The sequence below is a fragment of the Psammomys obesus genome, unplaced genomic scaffold (genome assembly GCF_907164565.1).
Source record: "Psammomys obesus unplaced genomic scaffold, mPsaObe1.curated_primary_1811, whole genome shotgun sequence".
Classification (NCBI taxonomy): Eukaryota; Metazoa; Chordata; class Mammalia; order Rodentia; family Muridae; genus Psammomys; species Psammomys obesus.
In genome coordinates this window covers 39,416,525-39,434,574 of record NW_026592118.1, presented here as the reverse complement: position 1 = coordinate 39,434,574, position 18,050 = coordinate 39,416,525, and positions in this window count along the sequence as shown.

The following is an 18,050-nucleotide window of genomic DNA, read 5'->3' as shown; positions in this document are numbered from 1 at the left end:
AGAAACATTTTGTCTTAGAACCCAAGAACTTCACAAAGTTTTCCCATGAATGCAACTATATTAAAGGTAAGAACGAGAAGGTATGAACAATTCATACTGTATTACATAATGTAACTCATCATACAAAAATAAAATGAGTTACTTTATATCATAAAATCTGATGAGTATCACTTTATTAACATAGGAAGTTATCTTTACCAAATATGAGACAAATGATGTGATCTACTAAAAGCACACATCTTTTATGGAAAAATCTAAATACCACTGCCAGGTAATCATTGGAAAAATGTGGGAAAATAAGGAATTGCCTCAATCATTAGTAATTGTTATTGTCTTTAATGAAAAAGTAATTTAAAGGACTATGCCAGACAAAGGCAACTGAAAAAGATATGTGTGACGCAAGCATATAGATTGGATCATGATGGAAATTTTCAATTGTTGTGCAGAACATGGATGTAAGTAGGAAATTTTGATCATGGAATATATTCCATTGTATAATATGATTGCCTCTAAATTTTATGATTGTACTGTACTTATGTAGAATGTCCATATCTTTAAAAGGCATGTGCCTACCTAAAGTATCATAGCATCTATACGCTATCCTGAAATCATTTTACAGAAATAGATAGATACATAGACGGCTGACTGATAGACAGGTAGGTGATAGAGTGACAGAGAATGCCTCTAGTAATGACGTATTTGTATATCATAAATCTACCTGGAGACCGAATACCTCCTTAGTCACTCTAATCCACAAATTTCCTGTTTACACATTTTGTACATGGGTTGAAAATAATTTATTTTTATATGTCATATATGGGAGAATAGATATTTAGCCTTAGGCAGATTGCTTCAGGAAAAAAAAATGAGAACAATGTTGTCAGGTACAATAGTGCATGCCTACTTTCTAGCAATTGGAAGGCTGATGCTGGAGGAAATGTGTTAGGCCATCCTCTGTTATGGAGCAAGACACTGTCTCATACAGCGCAAAGGAGAGCAAAACAAAGCAAACTAAACGAAACAACAATCAAAGAGGAGAAAGTGCTGAAGCTCAAGTCTAAGGTACATCAAAGAGGATAAAATGTTGATGAACCCAACATAACTCTTAAGGCCTCATGCCTTCCCTCAGTTCAAAAGGACTTTTGCTGAGTCTAAACAAGCACGTGAGCATGAATTCTACAGCTGCAAGAAGGTACATCCTGGTAAGAGTGAGGTTTGATGAGTATTTTGAGCTTCAAAGTAGACCGTAGTCTAAGCTGACAGCTTGTCTGCAGCTCCCTGAGTCCTGAGCAGAGATCGACCTGAGCCATGCCTGAACCTGTGACCCACAGAAACTACAAGGTAAAGTGATGACAGCAAAGGAAAACTAATATAGCATTCTATTATAATAGGAGAGACACTTGTCTAAAAACTGGACAAGTGGAAGGTTTTAGAATATTCTAGTTACTTTTCACTTTGTTATGATAAAATACTTCAGAAAAACAACTTAAAGAAGAGAAGTGAGTATAGTCTACCATGTCAGAGAGAGCACAGCAGCCAGAACAAGCATGGCTGCTTGTATTACATCTCACTACTCAGAGAGAAGCAGGAAGTGAAAGGTATTTATAAGAGCTCAACGCTGTCTCAGAGACTCACTTCCTCCATCATGACTCCACACCCCCTGAAAGTTCTCAACCTTCTGAAGGAGTACAACCAACTGAAGACCACAGAAGAAGGTGACATTTCATTCAAACCACAGCAGAGGACTCTCCCTATCTGATTCTAAGCGTCACCATAAAGGTCCGGTAACCAGGACAGTGTAATGGAGAAATGAAGCCAAAGAGGGAGTTCCAACCTCGTTTTTCAGGAGTGAACTGACTTGTGTATTGCTCTAAGTATTTCAATAAGGAAACAACAGTCTTCTCAAGCAGAAATGTGAGCTGAAGAAGGATAACACAGCGGAGATGCCAAAGTAGACTGAGAAAAGCATGTAAGTCTCAACCTTACACAAAGTACTACAGACAACTGAGGAAAGCTGGGATCAGGAGAGGTGGGTGTAAACCAATCCAATAGCTCACAAAGTTCTTTTGGCCTTTTCCTGATGAAACTGATCCTGTGTTAACTAGATATATTGTAATTTATCTTGTGAAAGTTTTTTTTCTTGTATTTGGACCTATATTAATGAGGAATCCTTAGTTTGTTTATTTTAGATAGGATTAATATATACCCTAGACTGGACTCATTATCTTCCTGCCTCATCCTCCTGAGTGCTGAAAAGTTAAGGCATGTGGCGTGCTCTTCCTTGAGTTAATATTTACGTGTTCATAGAGTATCAGACCTTTACCCTTTCTGGTTTCCTTGACTCAACAAAATGTTTTTGAGCTTCCTTAATATTGTGATCACATAAGTACTTTGCCTAATTTTCTGTTCATCAGCAGGCTTTATATAGATTGAGCAGATAGTAGGCCATATTGTTTAGAGATATTAATGATAATATATTTTCATTTCCTTAGTCATATAACTGGAGAATTGAATCATGGAGTAAATATTAAGTCAGAGTTTTAAAAACTTGTCTGTGTCATTGTGCCGCTCCTGTCCCTCCAGGTTTCCCAATCTCCCCCTTCTTTCGTAAGATTCCCTGTACTCTGCCCAAAGTTTGGCTATGAGTATCATCATCTGCTTTGATACCCTGATCAGTAGAGTCTTGCAGAGGTCCCCTGTGGAAGGATCCTGTCCTGTTCCTTTTCTTCTTCTACTTCTGATGTCTATCCTGTTTGCCCTTCTGAGTTAGGTTTCAGCCTCTTCTCTAGGGTGCTTCTTGTTTTTTAGCTTCTTTAGGACTATAGATTTTAGTATGTTTATCCTACATTATATGTTTAATATCCACTTATAAGTGAGTATATACATATGTGTCTTTTTGCTTCTTGGTTACCTCATTCAGTATGATATTTTCTAGTTTCATCTACTTGCCTGCAAATTTCATGATTTTCTTGCTTTTAATTTGCTGAATAGTATTCCATCGTGTAAATGTATCACAATTTCTGTATGTTTGGAAGACTTTCAATACTGCTTATATTTTAGTAGGACTTAACGGTAAGTTTAAATTGCTTCTTTGATCTTGATTTAATTTTGGCAAGTGGGTTATGTCAAGAAATTTATCTGTTTCTTTTATATTTTCCAATTTGATGGAGTACAGTAAGTCCTTATGATTCCTTGAATTTCTTCAGTGTCTGTTGTTACGTTTTCCTATTCATTTCTAATTTCATTAATTTGGATACTCTCCACCTTTTAGTTAATTTGAAAGGATTGGTTATTCTTATTAAGTTTTCAAAGAATTAATTCATTTTATTAAATTTTTATGCTTTTTCTATTTTATTGGTTTCAGCCATGAGCTTCTCTACTTTTTCTATCTTCTACTTTTGGATGTAATTTCTTCTTTTTGTTCTAGAACTTTCATGTGTGCTATTAAGTTACTGGTTTCTCCAAGTTTTTTTTTTTTAATGTAGACAATTAGTGTTATAGTGCTATTAATTTCTTTTATAGTCATATTCATTGTGCTACATAAGTTTGGATATGTGTGTATTCATCTCCTTTAATTCTAGAAAGCCCTTCATTTCCTTGCTAATTTATATCTTGACCCATTTTTTTTAATAATAAACTGTTCCGTTTCCATGAGTTTATATTATTTTTGTTGTTTCTATTGTTGTTGGTATCTAGCTTTAATAAATAGTGGTCAGCTAGAATGTAGGATGGCATTTTACTTTTCTTGTATCTGTTGAGACTTGCTTTGAGTCTGAGTAGATCATCTGTTTTAGAGAACATTCCATGAGGTACTGAAGATAAGGTATATTATTCTGTGTTTGGATGAAGTATTGTATAAATATCTGTAAGGTCCATTTTGTCTTTTATACACAGAATTTTCCTGTTCAATTCTTGTTTGGATGACCTGGATATTTATGAGAGTGAAATACTGAAGTCTCCTACAATCGGTGTTGTGAGTGTCAATATATGATTTTGGCTGTGGTAGTGTTTCTTTTATTAACTTGGTTTCCTTTGGATTCCTTGCATAGATGTCAGGAATTCCAATGTCTTTATGGTGAATTTGTCCTTTAGTTTTGGTGTGATGTCTATTTTATAATATATTAAAATGGCCTCACCAGCTTGCTTGTTAGGTTTTTATGTTTGAAATTGATATTATTGATTTCAGACTCTCTTTACAGGGACATGTTTTCAGTGTGTGTTGGGCATCCTGTTATAGATATTTTGTAGATATTTAGATATTTGCTAAATATGTAAATCAGTAGATATTTACTGAACAAATGACTTAGTTTAAAAATAAAGTAGAATTAGGATTACTGGGGTGGGGACCACTTTTTAAAATCCCTGGTTCTTGTTCTTCAATGTTTCATCCAATCAAGATAAAGAAAATATTGGACAAAGCCAGTATGCTTATGGCATTTCTACAGTAAGCTTCTATTGTGTGATTAGTGAGGATGAACGGAATAGGAAGATGTCCTCCAGCAGAACTCATAAGCCAGTGCTTTAGCTCTCTGCAATCAGAGTTGGGTTTATTCCAAGCTTGTTACACCCTACAGCTTTCAAATACACTCATCTCTCGGCTCCCCACAGCCCTCACCTCCTTTTGCGTCATACTGTGATTTGACAAGCCATCTTCTTGACATTGCCAACCCAAAACCCATACTGTTGGCCTATTATTTATCTAATGACCCATTAAAACATTTCTGTCACAGTAAAAGGCAATGTGCCATATAACAGAGCTAATCTGAGCTTGCCCTTAGAAATTCAGAAATTTAGATATAACAATTCAAGTACGTGTCAAAGACAATAATCAAGAGAATAAGTAGTTAAGACAGAAAATCAAAATTAATCAGTACAACCAGCTGTAAGGACAATAGATGGTGTCATAAAAAAAAGAACACTTATGATCACCATAGATTTGTTAAGAACCCAGATGTCAAATCATCTGGAAGTTTCTGGAATTATATACAAATCTATTATCTACCTACCCATTACTATTAGTGTTTTGACTAAGGTTTTTTTAATTAAATTTTTATTTTTTTTATATTAGTTACAGTTTATTCACTTTGTATCCTAGCTGTAGACCCCTCCCTCATTACCTCCCAATCCCACGCCCCAACCCTCATCTCCTCCCTTTCCTCCTCTAAGTCCACTGACAGGGGAGGTCCTCATCCCCTTCCCTCTGACCCTAGCTTATCAGGTCTCTTCAGGACTAAAGTTTTGATTCATCCTTTTTCTGAATTTCTGACTGAAGTGGTAAGAAATTTTTAAGTGATATGTTCCTAAGACCCAAACTTTTGGACCAAATAGTAGCTATAAAAAAAAAATTCTAAAAACAAACAAAACCCAGTATAACACAACAGGAATGCAGAAGTAAACAGCCAACACTCATAGCTTGAAAGTAAAACAATTTAAATTAAATGAGGTAAGAGTCACATACAGGTTATATCAAAGCTTATCTACAGACATTGTCAGGAAGAAAATGAATGAAAATGAATGGCTCAGGAAAATTTGCCACTCATGATGCAACGCAGGGAACACAAAAGACAATTTAAAAACTGAGTAGCACATGAAAACAATAAAAAAGTGAGATCTCAAAAAAAAAAAAAAAAAAAAAGGAAACAGAGTTCAAATAGAGAGAAAAAATTCTGGGTGGAGTATTTGTGCTCTGGATAGTTGTCAGCAACCATCCCAACTAACTGTAGTGACCAGATCTTCCTCTGCTCCTTCTTAAGTCTTAAAAAATTAACCTTCAGATATCAGTATTTTTTTAATTCCCTCTTTTTGAAATTTTCAGCTCCAACACAATTTATATGATGTTCATATACTCAGTTTTAGTGAATGATTCTCTAGTCTGAATTTCCCTTGTAAATGGTAGCTATTTTTAGTAGCTTTCTGACTCGTACAAGCAAGCATCTTTTCTGTCCATTCTTCCTGTACCACTTTGAACATATTGTTAGAACATGTTTATACATCTCTCCTGTATTCACAAATATGCACTACATTTGATGACACAGAAGATACAAAAGTATCTATCTCCAATGATCCTTCTGTCTCCAAAGCTCATGAACCTTCTTCATTCTATCTCTTTCTTTTGCCCTACCCAGGTGTGGCTTTGTATTGGTCAGAGAGGCAAGGTTATACCGAAATACTGGGCGCATATGATAGTTTGCTCATAAACAGCATGAATCTCGAGGGGGAAGCAATTAAATAGAAAGCACCAGACCATGCCATAGCAGAAGACTGAGAGCAAAGATGGCCAGTCCTACACGTATACCTAAAAACGTCTCTCTTTGTTGTCAAGAGTAGGGAATTTGACTTTTAAAGAATCATCTTCTCTCATACAAGTCCTGCACAAGATTAGATCTACCTAATTACTCAAGGATCATCAGCTTATGAAGTCTAAAACCTCAGTGAGGTACTATGAGGTGACAAGGAGAGGTATCATGGTCTTCAGTTGTGCAGTCACTGATAAGTTGTTCGTGTCCTAATAAATTACCTCCTAATGTTACTATGCCTATGCAAGCAACTTCATTAAACACATTCATTCAAAATGCACGACATCCAAGTGGCAGGGAGCTTGTTGGAAAAAGAATATGTTTAGTGGGAGGAAAAAGAGGTGATGTGGGTGAAAATGCTTCAAACTCAGCATGTACATATATGGATTTTTTTAAGGAATAAAAACAGAAAAAGAATTAACATATGACTCTGAGAACATGCTACATATATTTTGTAAGTATTTATTTTTAAGCATGTTATGACACAAACTATATATTACTTACTGTTCAATGAGTAAAAATATTAATAATCATGTAACTTTTCATATTTATGGATGCTTCCAATTTTCTTCAAATTTCTTTAATAAATCAAATATTCATTGATTTTCACTAATATAAATTTATAATTTGCATATTAAAAGGTTGATAAAATTTAGTATGAAAATATTTTTTAATAAAAAAGGAACTATTTCATTAAAGATCAAATACTAAAAGGAGACTAATAAAAATTCTTATAATATCTGGAGAAAAGAAAAAAAAACTCTATAGAAAAATAAGGAACCTAAAACATCATCTTTGTGTGTATGTGCATACATGAGAACATGCATGAGCAAGCTAGCAAGCGAAAGAGAAAGGGAGTGAGAGAAAAGAGATAGAATTAGGAAAGAAATAAATATGAGGGAAGAAGACACTGAGATGGAGGAAACAGTTTTGTCACATGGCTTACGACAACTTGAAGCAATAGTGTCATTGTATTAAAACAATGTGCCAGTCCTGATAAGACTTGATAGACTATGGTCAGATGGAAGGGGAGGAGGTCCTCCCCTAGCAGTGGACTGGGGGAAGGGCATAGGAGGAGAAGAGGAGGAAGGGTGGGATTGGGAGAGGATGGGGGAGGGGACTATAGCTGGGATACAACGTGAGTAAACTGTAATAAATAAAATAAAATAAAAGAATTAAAGAAAAAAACAAAAGATACATTCACATAAAATGTTTCTAAGCGATTGTTTTTCAAAATAAAAGGTGACTAAAGACATTTCTAAACATACAAACCTGAAAGAATTCCTCACCAAGAGAACTACACTACAAAAATCACCCACACAAAAATTATTAAATCCTTCAGAGAGAATAATGGCAGAAAGTAGAAATACATCCTCATATCACCAGAGAGAGTGAGTATGTGGGTCAGTGAGTGAATTTGCTTCTAATTAGTGAAACCACTTTAGGGAGCAGTAGAGATCTCCCGGTGAGTACAGTGCTTGCTCTGTAACCACGAGTCCTGAGGGCAGATCACTACCACAGATGTAAAAGCTGAGCACACGGATCTGTGTCTACAATCCCTTGGAGGCTCACTTCCCAGTCAGGTTAGCCTAAACAATGAGCTCCAAGTTTAATGAGAGACTTTTTATCAAAAAACTTAAAAAGTAAAAATAAAAAGGTGGAGATTTGATAGAGGAACATCCTGATGCCAGCCTGTGGCCTTCACACACTTCTGCCTCAAGGAACACACCAGCATAATTAGGGACACACGTGCACGAATCCACACGTGCACCCAAGTATATACTCACATGTGCACACAAACACATGCACACCAAGCAACTGGAAAATCTAGGCGTGGGAAAGCATGCATGCAATCACAGGATTTTGGAGGTGAAGAGAGGGAGCGTCCAGAGACATCATCCTTCACTATAAAGTGACCTTGGATCAGCCTAGGATACAGCTAGGAGAGCCAGCTTCAAGGTAGCCAAACATATCACTTCAAAAGATGATGACTTTCTCAACAAAGATTACAGCATGGGTTTATAACATATATATAAAGAAAGCACATGACAACAATAGCATAAGGAATGAATGGAAAATTGGAGCAGTATTGTAAAGATGGAGATGTTATAGGAATTGTGTTGCTGTCGCTGAAAGTGTGCTATCGGCTATGATAGAATTAAGCTATTCTCAAAAAAAGGGAATTATACGATAATGCAAATGTCAAAATAAATCAAATATGTGACACGCATACAAGTATGAGATAATAAAAAAGCTAGCAACATCATGTAGAACAGACAGCGACCAAGTAACAAAATGAGAGGCTTAGCAAAACAATGATTAATTCCTAAATAGAAAAGTAGAGTTTGCCATACTGAGTTTAAAACAAGGCCTAACTATATGCTTTCTAAAAAGGAACATGCTTGTAAATACATAGAGAAAAAAATAAAAGTGAAGAATAAACCAAATATATTATAATGAATATACTTCGGATAAGGACTATTACTAGAAATAAACTGTCAATTCTGACGATAACTGGGTCAAGTGCCTCACCACTGACACATAACAATGGCTCCACAAGAAAATACAGATATATTTTCAATCTGATTTCAACATCTTTTAGTGATTGAGAGAAGGGGCTTGGCGGATATTTCAGAGTGTAATGTTTGCTGTGCAAAAATGAGTATCTGAGTTCATATGTCTTGTACCCAAGTGAAAAAATCCAGGTGAAGTGCGGTGCACCTCTAACTCTTTTGTTGGTGTCAGCAGAAACAGGCCAGTTTCTCCCTGTTGGCCAGATTAAATGAGAAGCTTCAGATTCAGTAAGAAACCCTGCCTCATTAAATAAGGTGAAGAATGATGGAGTAAAGCCAGTATCAAGTCTGATTTACATATATCCAGGTGTGCATATCTATTCACACATGCACAGGCGCAGACACCACACATACAAAATATTTATGAATAATATCAATAATAAATCATTAAACAAGCAGTCATAAAAATTAGCAATAACGTAATAAAACAATTGACAAGGTTACAGAGTCTTACACCACTGTTCCGGAGAGCCACTGAAGGCAAGCCATGTGTAACAAGTGTAACATGTTCAGAATCCCAGCATGAAGGAACTGAGAAGCCAAGCTTTGATCTGTCAAGATGAAACTTAAGTCATAACGAAGTGCCCATGGCGTTAAAGATCCCAGGATGCTGTGACATCTGTAACTTCAAGGAGGTTGTTGACTAGATTGTTGAATTACAGGTAGTCCTCATTTTGTGTTATAGCTATTCAATGATACCAATTTCCCCATTATAACTAATTTAGTGGCATTTTCATTTGTATTTCTTGTAAAGTTTTCTTTGCATATATATATATATATATATATATACTATATATACATACATACATATATATATATACACAGACACTTTGTGTATATTAGTATTTGTATATAAACACTTATATGTACACACACATTATATATATGTATATATATTCAATGGTTCTGTTTCACATTTTGCCCTCCCTCATTGTAGACCTGACTTGAAGCAGTAAACAGTAACCATGCCACAGCAAGAATACTACTCAGTCTTAGAATTTCTTCCACCAAATAAATTAGTCCATTTCCTTTAAATTCAGCTCCACTGTAGTTCTCACGACACACTATATATATAGAACACTATAGACACAGCAGAACACTATAGACATGGTCCCCAGTCAGTTTCTGACAGTCTTGGTTCTTCTCTGACAGCCCTTGAGCTGGGCCTCCAATATTCATTTTTCCCCCTAGGTGTTCTTGTGTACTATGAAGCTCTGTTTGCAGTATTCAAATGGCTTTTCTAGCCCAAAGTTACAAACTCTTCCTCATTCTCCCAGATAAACAATTCCAAAAGCCTAAAATTGACAGTCATGTTTATTACACTAATAATCCCACTTATGATGCCATTTTTCTATAGTTGTGACTTGTATCATTGCAGTAAAAAAGAAAAAAGTGTTCTAAGAAGACCAGCTTCAGGGTGTATTGATTAGGTTTATTCTGTCTCGCAGAGCTAGGGCACAGTTTATTAAGGCGGGCAACACCTGGCAGAAGGAGCCTACCATTGATCTCCACATTGTATCTACAACCAGGCGTCGGGGAATGGCGACTGCTTACGTTAAGCCTGCTTTCTGCCTTTTATTCTCTCTGGGATCCCAGCCTATGGAATGGCACTGCCCACAGTGAATGGCTCATCACATCTCAATTAAACTAATCAGGATGATCCCACACAGTCATGGTAAAAAAAAAAAAAAAAATACACTAATTTAAATAATCACTTAAAAGTATGCCCAGAGTTTTATGGGATTGGGGTTCATATGTTGACAATAGTTCATTAACGATCATTATCTGTATCTATAAGTATGATTAATTATCAAATACGTTAACAATGAATTGTGCATGGTATTTAGAGCAACTTTACTTACATATAGAAGAATGGAAGAAAACTAAATATTAGCAATAGAAGAATTGGTGAACACTTTGGGGATATCCATGGGAAGACAGTACTCAATAATAAAAGGAATGAACCGTTTCTACATACCAAAAATACGGATGATTCCCAGAATAACTAGGTTGAATGGAGAAGTCCAAAAACATGAATACTGCATGAATCCATTTACATAAAATTCCTACAAACACAAATCAATTTATACTGAGAGACAGAAGATCGGTTGCTACCTGATGAATGGTTCAGGAAATGAGAGTTAACCGAAGACCAGTGAAACCATAGAGAGAGGGAGGTGTTTAATATCTTCATTGTGGTTGTCATTTCCTAAGCATAAACATACATTAAAACCACTTAAACTGTGTTCTTTACATAGAGGAAATTCATTGTTTAATAGCAATGTCACACAAATTAATGCTATGCTAAAATCAATGCATTTATATTGTCTTCAATAGCAGGGACTCAAATGAGAAAATAACTTGTAAATTCCATGCTTTCTCTCAAAGCCACTGAATATTTTTTAAATGCTTTAACTTGAATAAGATAAAATTTGATTGGCTGTAGAATGAGTATCCCGAAACGTTACAGAGTTATAGAAGACTGTCCTTTCCCTAAGGGCAGTCTCTGAAAAGTTATAAAAGAAAAATGTTGTTATCAACAATGATGAAAATCCCAACCGTTCTATTTTACCAAATAAGGCTCCAGGAGCCAGAGGCTGGGGTGCAAACCTGCCATCTCATAGAAACAGAGAAAGCACCCAGTGGACCTTCCTTCTCAGCTCAGTTCTGGGTGGAAAACAAAAACAAAAATGAAAGGGTCTCTAATACAACTAAGAGCCCAGGAGAAAAAATTAAAAACAAATAAATAAAAAGAAAACAAACAAACAAACAAACAAACAAACAAAAAAACCCCAAGGCCAAAGATTTGCTGGTTCAAAGCCCCAAAAGACAGGGAGCTGAGAAGCTGAAGCCTAAGCTAAAGCCAGAGCTTGAGCTAAAAGTCCTGTTTCTTCTCCACGCTGTCTTAAATACCCTCTCAACTCAAAGTTCCTCTTACTCTTTCATCCCTGTCAGCTGGTTTCTTGCTCTGCCTCTTGACCTCTGGTTAAGTTTATTAGATCTGGTATACAGTGAGCTCTTGGATTAACAGTGTGTTCTAGGACTGGATGAATCACACTATAATCACCTGTTTACAATAAACGGAAATTTCTTGTATATAAAGGTATGCATTGGGGCTCAAGCAAACCAAACAATAAACAGGGTTTTGCAGTTCGAAATTTTGGGGTCATCAGTGGGATCAAACATCCTGCAACAGAAAAGAGTGATATCGCTTCAGACAACATCTAAGAAGAATGTGTTTAAAGATAGTATTCTAATTTTTAAGTGATAATACAGAGTTCTAATTAGAGTACAAGCTTCCAAAATTATCTGTAGATAAGTAAAATGCAAAAGCAACAAACAAAAGAAAATTAGGAAATGGCAGTCATGGATACAGTATCCTAAAATGGAGGTGTCTGCCTAAGAAAAAAATAGCAGAGTCTTAAATGTAAACTTTGTGATATAATATGCACATTAAAAAGGAATATTTTCACTGATGAAATAAATTTTTAGAGGCTTGCATCAATTGTTTTTCAGATTCTTTAGAAAGCGTCTGTGAAGATTTGCAATCTTTCATAATGGCAAATATTTTTTGAAGTGGGAATTTTTATTTTTCTTGGTTTACAGCATAATAAGAAACTAAATTTTCTGTATCACATGAAAGTTGATCACTCAACCAAAGAGTAATTAAACTCCCAGCCTTTGTTCATGAAACACCTGAGATTGTGATAGTGTTGATTGGGTTGATGTTATTCATTCATCTATATATTATCACAATACTGTAGGGGAATTAAGGGTACATCAAATACTGACATGCATAGTGAATACTTAAAGTCATATAAAGTCTAGATAAAAGCTATGATAGAATTAATACACAATCTACTTAGGAAATATATCCTGGAACTAGAGTGAGCTCAGTAGTGTGCACAGAGCTCAAGAGATGAGGTTGCAACATACAAGGCAAGAGCACAATAGAAGCTGTAGCACCTGCAAAGGCTGAGAACGGAGCCAGCATTTTTTTTTTTTTAGCATTAAAATATGACTGACCTTCTATTAACTTTCCTGTATTGCTTACTCATACACTACTAAATCAATCAGGTTGACCTTCTAACAAAGTAAAATGCTGAGTGCCTGACCACCCGGCCAAATGTTTCCTGACAAATCAATAGACAGTATTTCTGAGAAGTGGACAAGTGACTGCAGGGTGGTGAAAGAACCTGGGTTGGAAAGAAATGAGGAACAATTACCAGCAGTTACATAGCTTATTTTCCAACTGATAAAAGTAGTCTCTAGGATTGATTGTGATGATGGGTGTACAAATCTGTGAATAAGTTAAAAACCACTGATATTTATACTTTAAGCACATAAATTATATGATATGAGAACTATATCTCAAATGTACTTTTGAAAATGTGCCATGTTTTCGTTTAAAGAAATTTACAGATTCACATTTATTGCACACAGAGATGTGCACTGGAATTTAGTGCCCATCAAATTCTGAAAACTCTTTTCTAGAATTCCTTTTAATAAAAGTGTAATAATAGCTCTTCCAAAGAAGTCTTGGATTAAGGGCTTTAAAGTCACAAAATCCTTGATTTGCTCCCAATATTGACACAATAAATATTTTTATTCTCATTTGTATGTGTGTGGTATGAATGTATATTTTTATGTGTCTGGAAAAAATGGGTATATAGCAGGTTACGCATTTTTTGAAGGACAAAGTTGATGTCAGGTATCTTCTTTAACCACTCTCTACTTTATTCATTGAAAAAAAGTTCCTCAGTTGAATTATACTACTGAAACAACTGATGTGGCTAACCAGCTTGCTCCAGGGATTCCCTGGCTCTGCCTCCCAAGTGAAGGAATTACAGGAATCCACCAGACCAATGAAGCATGTGTGGGCTCCAGGGATCCAGACTCTAGTCAGCATGCTTGCTGCTTGTGCATTAGTCACTTTGATGAGTCATCTTGCCAGACCAACACTATCAAGAAAGAATTCCTGATGGATTTAATATTCATTAACATCGGCAATATCATCTGCATGGCAGCCTGAGCTCAGATGCTATCTGATTCCTGTACATACTGAAGAACCAACCAAGGAGTGATGGATATTTTTAGGTCATTTGGGGAAAGGGACTCTCAAGTGAGAAAATATTGCATAAGTTTGCCTTTAGTCAAGTAGGTAGTACATTTTCTTCATTGACCATTGGTATGGGAGCGCCCAACCCTCTGTGGGCAGTGTTCCCCTTAGGCTGCTGTTGCTGAGAGCTGTGGGTTGAGCAAGCCAGTTACAGCACTCCTCCACGGCTTCTGCCTCAGTTCTGCCTCCTAGTGCCTGTCTTTAATTCCTGCTCTGATTTCTTTTCAAGATCAGCTATCATTTGGAAGCATAAGAAGAAATAAATTCTTTCCTCCCCAAGCTGCTTCTATCCATGGTGTCTTACCACCTAAGAAACCTTCAGAAATAGGATAACATTAGCTACACTGACAGTTATTTTGTAAGAACTCAAAAAGCAATATGATCATAAATTGTATAGAAGGCACTACTAGGCACACCTCTGACTCCAAACTACTTGCTTTGATGTCCTTTAGAACGCAGATAAGGCAGTTCCTGGGAAGAAGCCTATGGAGTTTGCTGCTTTGCAAGGACATACAAAAACTTATTTAAAGCAAGTGAAGTTCCATAGCCTCTGAGATGATCTAGAACAAGAGTATAAAGTAGGTTCTGTAACTGCTAAAGGGCAGGCAGGAAACTGTTAGGAACTGGATTTGCTGTGCAGTGGTTACCCACATGGTATAAAAGCCACAAACAACACTGTGTGAGAATTGAATATAGTGATGCCAAAACTTGCCCTTTCAAGCTTCCCAGTACATTTTCTGGTGGCATGCCTGTGAGCCCCATACCCTAGTTTCCTTCTTTACAAGTAATCTGTAAAACAAGGGAGCTTTCTGCAACTAGAGTTATAATTTTATATAACTTGTAAAGGTGTCAAAATTTTAACTAAGTATTTAAGTCAAAATAGAATTTATCTGTTTTCTATTTCATCCACAATTGTTATGTCTATTCCAACCCACTTCTCAGGGAAGGGGTAACGTAAATGCCCAATGACTTTTACATTTATAATAATTTAAATTGTGTTTTAATGACATCATAACAGATTTTCTATGATTAAATCATTTTCTAGGGTAACTCTTTTCTTCCATTGCTTTTGGAAGCATTAAGGACCTTCCATTAAGGTCCAAGTGTAAAATATGGAGAATGGAGAATGCATTCACTTGTTCACTGAAGAGTGATTAATTAATTAATCAATTAATTTATTAATTTATTTGATGAAGTATAAACTGGGCTCTTTTTGCAGTGTTCTTTGGTGTTTAACGTTTCTCATAGATGTTCTTTGATATTTTTATATTAATCTCACTAATTTGTCATTTTGTTGAACAAGCTGTGGGACATCATAAACTAGATTTTCCAAAACTAAAATCAAGCTTTATCTCACTATGAAATTTCTCCACTAATATAAGTGCCCATCAACACCCAGTCTCTCAAACCAAAACTCTATTAGAGATTTCTATTCCACCATTTCTCATGTGAAATGACTTAAAGAAAAAAAAAAGATGAATTATTCTTACACGTCCTACCAAATCTTTCCTCATTGTTCTGTTTTTCCTTTCATGGTTTTTTACTCCTGTCCATATGTGACATTATCTCTCTTTCCTTTTTTCCTTCCTTCCTTCCTTCCTTCCTTCCTTCCTTCCTTCCTTCCTTCCTTCCTCCCTCCCTCCCTCCCTCCCTCCCTCCCTCCCTCCCTCCCTCCTTCCTTCCTTCCTTCCTTCCTTCCTTCCTTCCTTCCTTCCTTCCATTCGTCATCATCTTCCCTCTGTTTCTGAGGGAGTCTCACTATGTAGTTGTAGCTGACCTTGACCTTCTGAACTTCCTTACTTTACCTCCCACATGTGTCACTTTCCCCCTCTACCAGCTCTTATGGAGACAGAAAACATACATTTTTGTTGTTCTCATTCTACCTTTAGCACTAGAATTAAATGAATATAATGAATTAGTGAATTAATATTAATATATCATATAGTTTTATATACATTCGGTTGTGCTTAAAATGTTTTTTCAAGTTAATTAATTCTACTCAATAGCATGAGGTTTTAGTAAATTAAAAACTACTACTAATTTTAGTATGTTTATCCTGTATAATAAGTCTAATATCCACTTATAAGTGAGTATATACCTTGCCTGTCTTTCTGCTTCTGGGATACCTCACTTAGGATGATCTTTTCTAGATCCCACCATTTGCCTGCAAATTTCATGATTTCCTTGTTTTTAATTGCTGAGTAGTATTCCATTGTGTAACTGTACCACAATTTCTGTATCCATTCCTCCACTGAGGGGCATCTGGGTGGGTTCCAGGTTTTGGCTTTTAAGAATAAAGCTGCTACAAACATGGTTGAGCAAATGTCCTTCTGTACTTGAACATATGCCCAGGAGTGGTATAGCTGTATCTCGAGGAAGCACTATTCCTAATTGTCTGAAAAAGCACAAGACTGATTTCTAAAGTGGTTGTACAAGTTTACAAACATACTAAAATCTGTACACCTGAAGAACTAAGCAAGAAGGAAGACCCATGGTAAGATGATCAATCCTCACTCAGAAAGGCCAATGGGATGGACATCAGAAGAGGGAGAAAACAAGAAACAGAATAGGAGCCTACCACAGAGGGCCTTTGAAAGACTCTACCCAGCAGTGTATCAAAGCAGATGCTGAGACTAATAGCCAAACTTTGGGCAAAGTGAAGGGAATCTTATGAAAGAAGGGGGAGATAGTGGGACCTGGAGAGGACAGGAGCTCCACAAGGAGAGCAACAGAACCAAGAAATCTGGGCACAGTAGTCTTTTCTGAGACTGATTCTCCAATCAAGGACCATGCATGGTGATAACCTAGAACTCCTGCACAGATGGAGCCCATGGCAACTCATTCTCCAAGTGGGTTCCTCAGTAAGGGGAACAGAAACTTTCTCTGACATGAACTTAGTGGCTGGCTCTTTGATCACCTCCCCATGAGAGGAAAGCAGCCTTACCAGGCCACAGAGGGAGACAATGCAGCCAGTCCTGATGAGACCTGATACACTAGGGTCAGATGGAAGGGGGAGAAGACCTCCCCTATCAGTGGACTTGGAGAGTGGCAGGGAGGAGATGAAGGAGGGAGGGTGGAATTGGAATGGAATGAGAGAGAGGGCTACAGCTGGGATACAAAGTGAATAAACTGTAATTAAAACAAAAATATAATTAAAAAAAAATAAAACTACTACTGAGGAGTGGTCCCTAACAGAATGCTCAGGCTCCCTGATGATTCTATTCCCATGGGAATATAGATTGGATTGAATATCATATACATACACACATACACATACATTTACACATACACATACATACACATCATATACATACAATTGCTTGTTTGACATTTTATTAGACTATTTAGTAGCTATCACATTAGTCCAAAATGGAACTCAATGTGAAGTTGTAAAGGCTTTATTTTGGAGGCAAAAGGATTCTGACAGGAGCTAAAGCTGGTGAGTAGAAGATGGATGTGATCAAAATACATCATAGACATGCATGAATTTCTCAAAGCATAAAGGAAACAAAATAAACATACTACTAGTTTTCAGACAATTGCAGTTACTACCAGTACAACTTCCAGTTCAAAATGCTGTAATGGACCTCTTCAATGAATGTTATGCTACAAAGCATGTTTTGCTAACTCAGCAGAACTAATAAGAAGTAGTGGGTTTCAAATCACGTTTCCATCACTAATAAGACTGTAGCAGTAGCATTTTAAAGCCCTTGTGAGCATGATTGTCTTACAGGTCCAGAAAGCTGAGACAACCAATATTGACTTGGAAATGTACAACCTCTCTATGTAAACCAGTTCTTCATGTGGAGTGTGAATTTTCTGTAACCATGCCAATATGTCTTTCTTCTCAGAGATTCTGAGTATTCTGTCCAGTCTATGCTGCTGTGGCAAAAACGAAGTATTTTTTGAGATGATCACTATCCAAAAGTTTTGCTTATATTAAGGCCTAGAGAGACTTAATGAAATTTAACTTGTTTTCTGAGATTGTTACTGGGTCAAACATCTTGACTTCACTCCTGACAACTTGAAATTTGTTTTAAAATCAACTCCACCCTATTTTGT